General features: G+C 37.4%; 1 pseudogene; it reads right to left on the bottom strand.

Moving 5' to 3' along the window:
- Positions 1-3195: 3195 nt before the first annotated feature.
- LOC133099373 (large ribosomal subunit protein uL23-like) lies at positions 3196-3662 on the bottom strand (annotated as a pseudogene).
- Positions 3663-9212: the final 5550 nt, after the last annotated feature.

The following is a 9212-nucleotide window of genomic DNA, read 5'->3' as shown; positions in this document are numbered from 1 at the left end:
TTCATTTTTCTTTTTCTTTTTGGCAAGACAGTAATTGGCTGGAAATTTAAAATTCTCTTTTTAAATCCTTAAACAAATCACTCCTCCGAAGTTTTACACTTAATCACTACCATCTATCAGCCACCACCTATTCAATGACAAATATGTACAAAAAGCTTGTTGTATACCAGGAACTATTCAAGGTGCTGGAGTACTGTGGTAACTAAGGCAGACAGGGTATTTGCTTTCATGGTGCTTAGGTCTTATCTAGGAAGACAGACAATAATCCAGTAAGTAAAATTTCAGATGCTGTAGTGTGAGGAAAATAAGACTAAATGTCATGAGACAGAGTCATGGGAGGAGGGCAATATTAAATAGGATAGTCAGGAAGGACTGACATTTGACTGAAACCTGAATGATGAGGAGGCAGCTGCTCAAAGATTTGGAAAAGAGCCTCTCAACCTAAGGAACCAGCCGGTGCAGAGGCCTGAGGAAATGTGTGGCAACTTTTAATGTTTTGGGTACTGAGAATGCAGGCCGTCTCTCCAACCAACTCCCCGCCCCTGCCCCAGCTCCCCACCACACACACACTGATAAGAACCCAGCAGTAAGTACAGTGAGAGATTGGAATATTTTACTTAACTTCTGGAAGGTGAAAGATCTGGTAAGGAAATAAGCAGAAGTCAAGAAGAAAACGAAGATGAATTGGAACCTGAAAGGCCTACTAAGAAGATTTTTCTATCATTAAGGTGGATTCTAGGAAATTTAGTTTTGTTGATTTAGTTTTGTTGATTCAATAAAGTTACTGACTAGCAAGGAATCCACCCTAAGTCACTCTTCTTCTATGCTTAGTGCATCACTCTATTTATAACTAAATGTTTCCTGAAGTAAAACAGAAAACAGCCACTTTGCTCCCTGTATTTATGCTTCTCAACAGAGATCCCATAGTAGATTTTCTTACATTTGTGGTAAACTATTTTTAACCATGCATCAAGGGAATAAAAATAGTTTTCATGTGATTATGTCTTTGGAAGTCTGGCACAAAATGTGATTTCACTTAGAGAGTGTGGTGTGACAGCTGTAAATCGTCACATTCCAGCTTAATGCTTCAATATTGTATTTTCAGTGTGACTGAATGGCTGGCTTTTTCCGGCTTTGACTGCCTTTTCTATAGAGAAGCTGGCACTCAGACAAATCCCCTGAGACATCCTCACAAAGAGATGCTGACAGATGTCTGTCTCTCAGAGGTTCTAACTGGGCAACATTCCATGCAGACATGCTGGGCATAAGCGTGGGTGTCTGTGTCTGTTGGCCTATGGGAGAGGCTTCTCATTCTGTCTTGCCAGCAGCCAAAAGGCATGGAGAGCCCTTTGGGATGGGAGTTCTGCCCTGGGGCCAGCATGCTCAGGTAGAATGGCACTGAGCCAGTTTAACAGGGCAAGGAGTCTTATTCAAGGAAGCCAGAAGTAGTGCAGCAGGCTGGAGAATCAAACCCTTCTCCTCATTATATGGTTGGGTCATAGACTAAGTGCTTAATAAATAATTGGTCCTGTTCAGGCACTCTCCTCGATACGTGTGATATACAGATGCTTAACTCAAGGAACTCACCCTAACTTGTTCAGGGAAATAGCCTATAGCAGCCAACCCTTTTTTTAGCCACTCCACCCCAACTCCAAGACTGCTTACAACTCATTCAATGAATTTTCAAGTAGTTGTATCAAGTACTTTCTTCTATGCCAGGCATTGTGGTCTGCTTAAGATAAACAGAAATAAAAAGACAGATTGTTCTAGGATTAATATTGTATACACAAAAATGTTATAATGGTTATCTTGGGGGAGTAGAATTAGATGGAGATATGGACAAAGACTCAAATTTTACTTTTTGAACTTTACTATTTGAACTTTTTGTAACATTTTTTTGGCAGTGATTATTTTTTGTAACTCAACTAAAATCTTCTGAGCAACTGTTTGTGCCAGGCACCCTTCTGAGCTTTGAGAAGACAGCAGTGAATGAAGCAGAAAAAGTCCCCTGTCCTCAAGGAGCTTACATTCCAATTGGGGAGTAATACAAAACAAAAAATCTATACAAATGTGCTATTATAATATAATGATAAGTGATGACATGGCCCATGGAAAAAATAATTTTTAAAAATAAAAGTGTTCATTTTTAAAAGTTATTCTATTCTGACTTGTTCAGATAATCTTGACTCTTTAGAGACCAGGATTCTTTACTGGCCTGGGCAAATAACAGCACTGAGAGAAACGGGCCAGAGGGCCAAACCTCAAAGCCTTGAACCATTCGGACTCTTGCCAACACTCTCTCCATCCAGCACAAATGAAAAGGCAGTTTGAGATGCCTGCGTTCTTTTGGCACAAGAGTGATGTCAATCCAGAGAGTTTGACCTGGCTGGTTGTTCTTGACTGGAGCCCAGCCCTTTTCCCACTCAGTTTGGGGACAGAACTCGCTGCTGTGCCAGTATGTGAAGGTGCCAACCCTGCCTACCCCACATACATAGCCTGCTTCTTCTTTCCAGCTTTACCAGCTGGTTTCCATTGGCTTCTGGCCTGCCTTGTCTGACAGCTGCCTGAACACTGGGACTTAAAAATTAGTTCTAAATGCCTGAGTCCAGCCACCACATTCCAACCTATTTCTAGGACAACATCTTCTTTCTTTGGCTCCCTAAGAAACTACTCTTCTTTTTCTGTTTCTAAACTGTTTCCATTCCTAGTTCAGGCTGAGGTCTCCTCACCTGGAAGTACAAAACTTAGGGGTTCCAGTTCCTGCTCACAGCCAAGAAGAAGATGCTGTTTTCACTAAATTCCTCTAGTCAAAGAAGAGGTAAGACTTGATATGATATTAAAGAAACACAATAAAAATTGTACGCATACTAACATTACAAACATTTAAAAAATCTTCTTTGTTTTTATTCCAATCATGAAGGTAACACAAGCCTGTTGCAAAAACTTTAGAAAATACAGTAAAAATAATTTATACTTTAATAAATTATTTTCATTTTTATCTATTCTTGTGCTCATATGTTTATTGCTGTTATTGATTAAATATATTATTCATGCATTTGGGGCAAAATTCCAAAAGTAAAATCTCACTGTTTCCCTGCCACCCAGTTCCTCTCCCTGAAGCAAACTGTTCATCATAGTATCCTCTTTTTTTTTTAGTGAAAACTTTTATATTTAAAATCACCAACTGGACTCAGTTTAGATAATCCCAATTTTGTTGGCAACTTCCAAAGCATTGTCATCAGGAGCCAGTTGAACATATGCTTCTTCTCTCCATCAGGCCTTATCAGGGTGTTCACCTTGGCCACGTCAATGTCATAGAGCTTCTTCACAGCCTGTCTGATCTGGTGCTTGTTGGCCTTGATATCCACAATGAACACCAGTATGTTGTTGTCTTCTATTTTCTTCATGGCTGACTTGGTGGTGAGGGGGAACTTGATGATGCCATAGTGGTCAAATTTGTTTCTCCTACGGGCACTCTTCTGAGGACATTTGGGCTGCCTTCTGAGCCACAGTGTTTTGGGCGGTTGGAAGGTGAGTGATGTCCAGATCTTTTTTGTGTGGCTGTGGATGACTTTCAGCACTGCGTTCTTGGCCTTCAAAGCCTTTGCTTTGGCTTCAGCTTTGGGAGGGGCAGGGGCTTCCTTCTTCGCTTTCAGCACCATCTTTGTGAAAAGCCACAGTATTCTCTTATAATCCTTTTCATTTCTGTAAAATCTGTAGACATGTCCTACTTCAATAAACCTTTCTCTGCTTCAGACTCCGATGTTTCAGTTTATTTGGCCTCACTGTGCATCAGGCACACGAACTTTGGTAACAATTTCTTTTGATTTTAATACTTTAATTTTTCTTGCTTTGTATCTTAGTCAATCTAGCTAAATATTTGTCAATTTTTTTTTTAAGAACAAGCTCTTGGTTTTATTGATTATTGTTTTTCCATTCTATATTGTATTTGTCTCCATTCTGTTCTTTATTACTCCCTTCCTACTGCTAGCTATTGTTTTAGTTTGCTCCTTTTTCAAGTTCCTTAAGGTGTAAAGTTACTTTATGGATTTACTTTGCCACTCTCTCTACTATGTCAATGAAAAATCAAATAACAATCAAGCTAAGAAGAAAGAAAAGAGAATATTATTCAAGACAAACTGAGGATTATAACCCGGGAAACAGATTCTCAGAAACTCTGAGAACTGCTCCATTGATCAGGAGTTAGAGATGCAGTTTTATACATTTTTGAGACAAAGAATTAATGTATCATATTGAAAGGTTAGCATTGTGCACACAGTTCATCAGTTTTTTTGTTTTTTGTTTTTAGTCAGTTATGCACGTACAGAACAAGCCCTTGGTCAATGTGACCCTTTGTATGAGATGAAAAAGAAATATTAATCATAGAATTACAATGCTGGCATCTGAAGAACGGGACCAGCTTTTTCTCAAAGTTTGATTTCATCCTCCTGCTTTGAGAAGGTCTGGGTAATGTATAATGTAGATGCACAGTGCACATTGGGAAAGGCCCACCGTAAAGGGGTCATGTCATTTGTTTTTTTCCTTTCTGTCTTAGTTTGATTGTCCAGCCATAGAAAATTTAAGATTTTTCCTCACCAACTATATATGTAGATATTATTATTATTTACTATTTTATTTAAAAATTATCGTACACTAACACAACACTGTAAAGCAACTATATTCCAATAAAAATTAATTAAAAAATAAAAATTATCATACAGTATAACTGATTTTTTACAGTACTGTTCTATGAATATTAGCAAATATACAGATGTGCATAACCAATATCACAATCAGAATACAGAACAACTACTTGTTCTGTTAATTACTGAGAGATAAGTGGTAAAATCTCCGACTATAACTGTGATTTGTGTATTTATTTCTTTCAGAATTGTTGCCAGTAGTACAAAGAATTTTTTCTTGAATCATTTGAGTGGGATATAAAGTTACTCTTTTTCGTTTTGTAATTAATCAATATTTTTATGATAGATATTTCAAAACCATGTAAATATTCTACTTTCATCAAACTTTAAATTTATTCATTGATTTTTTATCAACATAAATTCATGATTTCATATTTTATCCAATGAGTTATAGTCAGTTAATATCATTATTTATTTTGGGGACCGCCCTGGTGGCACGGTGGTTAAGACTCCACGCTCCCAATGCAAGGGGCCCAGGTTCCATCCCTGGTCAGGGAACTAGATCCCACATGCATACCACAACTAACAGTTCGCATGCCACACTAAAGAGCCTGAGTGCCGCAACTAAGGAAACCACCTGCCGCAACTAAGACCCAGTGTGACCAAAATAAATAAATGAATAAATATTTTTAAAAATATATCATTATTTGTTTTGCAACTCAAATTATACCCAATTTGGCCACTGGAGCCTCTTCAAGCTGGCTCTTGTCCTTTTGATATGTCCCTGTCATTCTTTGAGCACTTCCTTGTTTCTTGTACAAGATGCTCCAGACTCATCTTATATTTTTCCATGCCTGTAATTAACCCTGTAATTAGCCATTTCTCCAAGAAGTGAAAAATATTACTTAGAACCAAGATCTTAACACTAAGTATATTCATTGTCCTTGAGGTGTCACTGCCCCAGGCCCTTTTGGTAGACACACTCATTTACATTTATATTCATTCCTACTTCCATCTATCTATCTATTGAAAACCATGATTTCAGACTGATACCTCCAATTTCAATACCCCCAACATCACAAGTTTCAGTCTACTTTTCTCCCTTCACATGTTTTTAACTCTAATGATGGTAAGAAAATCCAGGCCACTATTATCCTAATATTGTTACTTATTTTTTATCAATCTACCAGTTTGTAACCAATCCCTTATTGCTGCACCCTTCTCTCTCCTGTGTAGATGCCCACCTTATCCCATTTGACTCCAACACCTTGCACCAGGTTGCCCTATATGGATGCATTTTTCACCCAGTTTTAACTCCGACTCCCAGTACCAGGCTAGTACCATCACTGCCCCCTGTGTGGACACTCTCCTCAACCTTCTTTGGCTTTGAAAACCTGCTTTGAGCCGCCCCTCCTCAAGGATACCCTTGTCACCTGATGTGCAGAAGAGTTAATATAGAAGGGCTGAGACTGCTATCGCTAGAAGGGATTATATACAAGTTTGGTCCTTGGCTGGCACCTGGTACCTTGGATTTCAGGAAGGTTCCCACCTTCCCCATACTGATAAGAATGGTTCACTGTGCCCAAACTCTTTGTATAAATAATGTGGTTTATCCTTAACAACTTGCTTTCCTTGTGGGAATCTGGAATTTTTGTACATACAGGCATGGAGTACCTTTGTCACCAACTTTTGATAAAAACCTTGGGTTCTGAATCTTATGAGTTTCCTGATAGATAACATTTCACACATGTTGTCACAGTTTGTTGCTGGAGGAACTAAGAATGTTCCCTGTGATTCCACTGAGAGAGAACTCTTAGAAGTTTGTGCCTGGTTTCCTTTGAACTTTGCCCCATATGCCTTTCTCTTTGCTGATTTTGGTTTGCATCATTTTGCTGTAATAAATCATAGCCATGAGTATGACTGTGTGCTAAGTCCTGCTAGTTAATCATTGAACTTGGGGGTGGTCTTGGGACCTCTGACATACCTGGCTTGGGCTCTGAAACTCCGCACTGGGCTGCTTCTCTATAAGGACACCCTCTCCACTCTGCTTGGGTTTTAAACCCCTATGCTGACCGAGTCTCCTCATTCTGTCCAGGCTCTGACACCCTACACCAGCCCACCCCATTTCAGGGACAATGTCCTCACACTACCTGTTTCCAGTTTTTAGCTATCGTGACTAAAACTGCTATGAATATTTGTGTATAAGTCTTTTTGTGGACATGTATTTTAAACTATACTTAAGAGTGGCACTGCTAGGTCATAAAATAGGTGTTTGTTTAGCTTTATAAGAAACTGCCAAAACTTTTTCCAAAGTGGTTGTACAATTTAATACTCCCACCAGTGATATATGATTACCAATTACCCCGTAAAAACTATATAATGAAGAAAAAAGTCTTTTATAGTTACCCATCTTTTTTTGGCACTCTTCATTCCTCTGTAGGTCTGCATTTCCTTCTGCCATCATTTTCCTTCAACATTTCTTGTATTTTAAGTCTGCTGATGACAAATCTCTGAGTTTTTGTTTAACTGAAATATCCTTCTTTCACCTTTATATTTGAAGCTATTTCTGCTGGATTTAAAATTCTCAGTCCACAGTTTTGATTTTATTTTCTTTAAGCACTTTAAGGAAGTTGTTCCATTTTCTTCTTATTTGCATTATTTTTCTACAAGAAGTTTGCATTCATTCTTTTTCTGTTCCCCTGAATGAAATGTGTTTTTTCTCCAAACCCCCTCTGGCTGTTCCAAAGATTTTCTGTTCATCTCTGGCTGTCAGTATCATCATGACAGGTCTAAGTGTGTTTTTCTTTATATTTATCCTGCTTGGGGTTCAATTAACTTTTTGATCTTTGGGCTTATTGTTTTCAACAAATCTGTAAAAAAAAATTGACCATTATTTTAAAAAGTACTTCAAATATCCTAATTTTTCTCTTCTTTCTTTCTGAAGTTCTAATTAGACATATAATATGTTGGACTCTGCCTTTTTCTCTCTGTGCTACAATTTGGAAGATTTATTTTGCCCTGTCTTTAAGTTCACTGGCCTTTTTTTTTGTAGTGTCTAACTTGATGTTAAACCCATCTAGTTAATTTTTCACTTCAGGTATCGTATTTTTTAGTTCCAGAATTTCTGTTTTGTTCTGCTTTACAGGTTACATTTCTTTAGTGGTATTTCTTGTTTGTCCCCTTATTATGTTCATGGTTTCCTTTAAATCCTTAAACATATTCATAATAGCTTTAAAAAAAAAAGTCATTTCTGGGTCTCTATTGACTGATTTTTCTTCTAATTATGGGTCACCTTTTCCTGAATCTTTGAGTGCCTAGTAATTTTAGATTGCATGCTGAACATTGTGGATCCCATGCTATAAAACTTCTTGATTTTATTTTCTTTTTAAAAAAATTGAGCCGCGGCACAGCAGAGGAAATCATCAACAGAATGAAAATGCAACCTACTGAATGGGAGAAGATATTTGCAAATCATATATCTGATACGGAGTTAATATCCAAAATATATAAAGAACTCACACAACTCAACAACAACAAAAACAAACAACTCAATTGAAAAATGTGCAGAAGACCTGAATAGACATTTTTCCAAAGAAGACATACAGATGGCCAACAGGCACATGAAAAGATGTTCAACATCACTAATTATCAGAGAAATGCAAATCAAAACCACAAAGAGAATGACTATTATCAGAGAATGACTACTATCAAAAAGACAAGAAATAATAAGTATTGGAGAGGATGTGGAGAAAAGGGAGCCCTGTTGGTGTGGATGTAAATTGGTGCAGCTGCTATGGAAACCAGTATGGAGGTTCCTCAAAAAATTAAAAAGAGAATTGACATGAGATCCAACAATTCCACTTCTGGGTATTTATCTAAAGAATACAGAAACACAAATTTAAAAAGATAAATACACCCCTGTGTTCATTGTGGCATTATTTACAATAGCCAAGATATGTAAACAACCTAAGTGTCTATGATTGGATGAATGGATAAAGATATATACACAGTGCAATACTATACAGCCATAAAAAGAATGAAATCTTGCCACTTGCAACAACATGGATGGACCTTGAGGGTACTATGCTGACTGAAATAACTCAGGGGGAGAAAGACAGATACCATATGATTTTACTTATGTGTGGAATCTAAAAAACAAATGAACAAACAAAACAAAAACAAACTCATAGATACAGAGAAAATATTGGTGGTTACCAGAGAGGAAGGGAAGTGGGGAGAGGATGAGATGGGTGAAGGGGATCAACTGTGTGGTAATGGATGGTAACTAGATGGTAACTAGTGGTGATCACTTTGCAGTGTATACAAATATCAATTTATAATGTTGTACACCTAAAATTTATATAATGTTATATATCAATTTTACCTCAGTAAAAAAAATTGAATTTTATTCTGTAGACAGTTAATTTACTTGTGCATCAAATCAATCCTTTGAATCTTGTTTTTAATCTGTATTAGTGTATGTCTAAAGCAGCCTTTTCTCTAGGGTTAGATTAGCCCTAATACTAAGGCTTTGCCTTTCTGGTGTCTTTTCTGAATGCCAAACTTGGT

Source organism: Eubalaena glacialis, chromosome 10 (assembly GCF_028564815.1).
Source record: "Eubalaena glacialis isolate mEubGla1 chromosome 10, mEubGla1.1.hap2.+ XY, whole genome shotgun sequence".
Classification (NCBI taxonomy): domain Eukaryota; kingdom Metazoa; phylum Chordata; class Mammalia; order Artiodactyla; family Balaenidae; genus Eubalaena; species Eubalaena glacialis.
The sequence above is the reverse complement of the archived record's forward strand: the minus strand, read 5'-3'. Positions and strand labels throughout refer to the sequence as shown.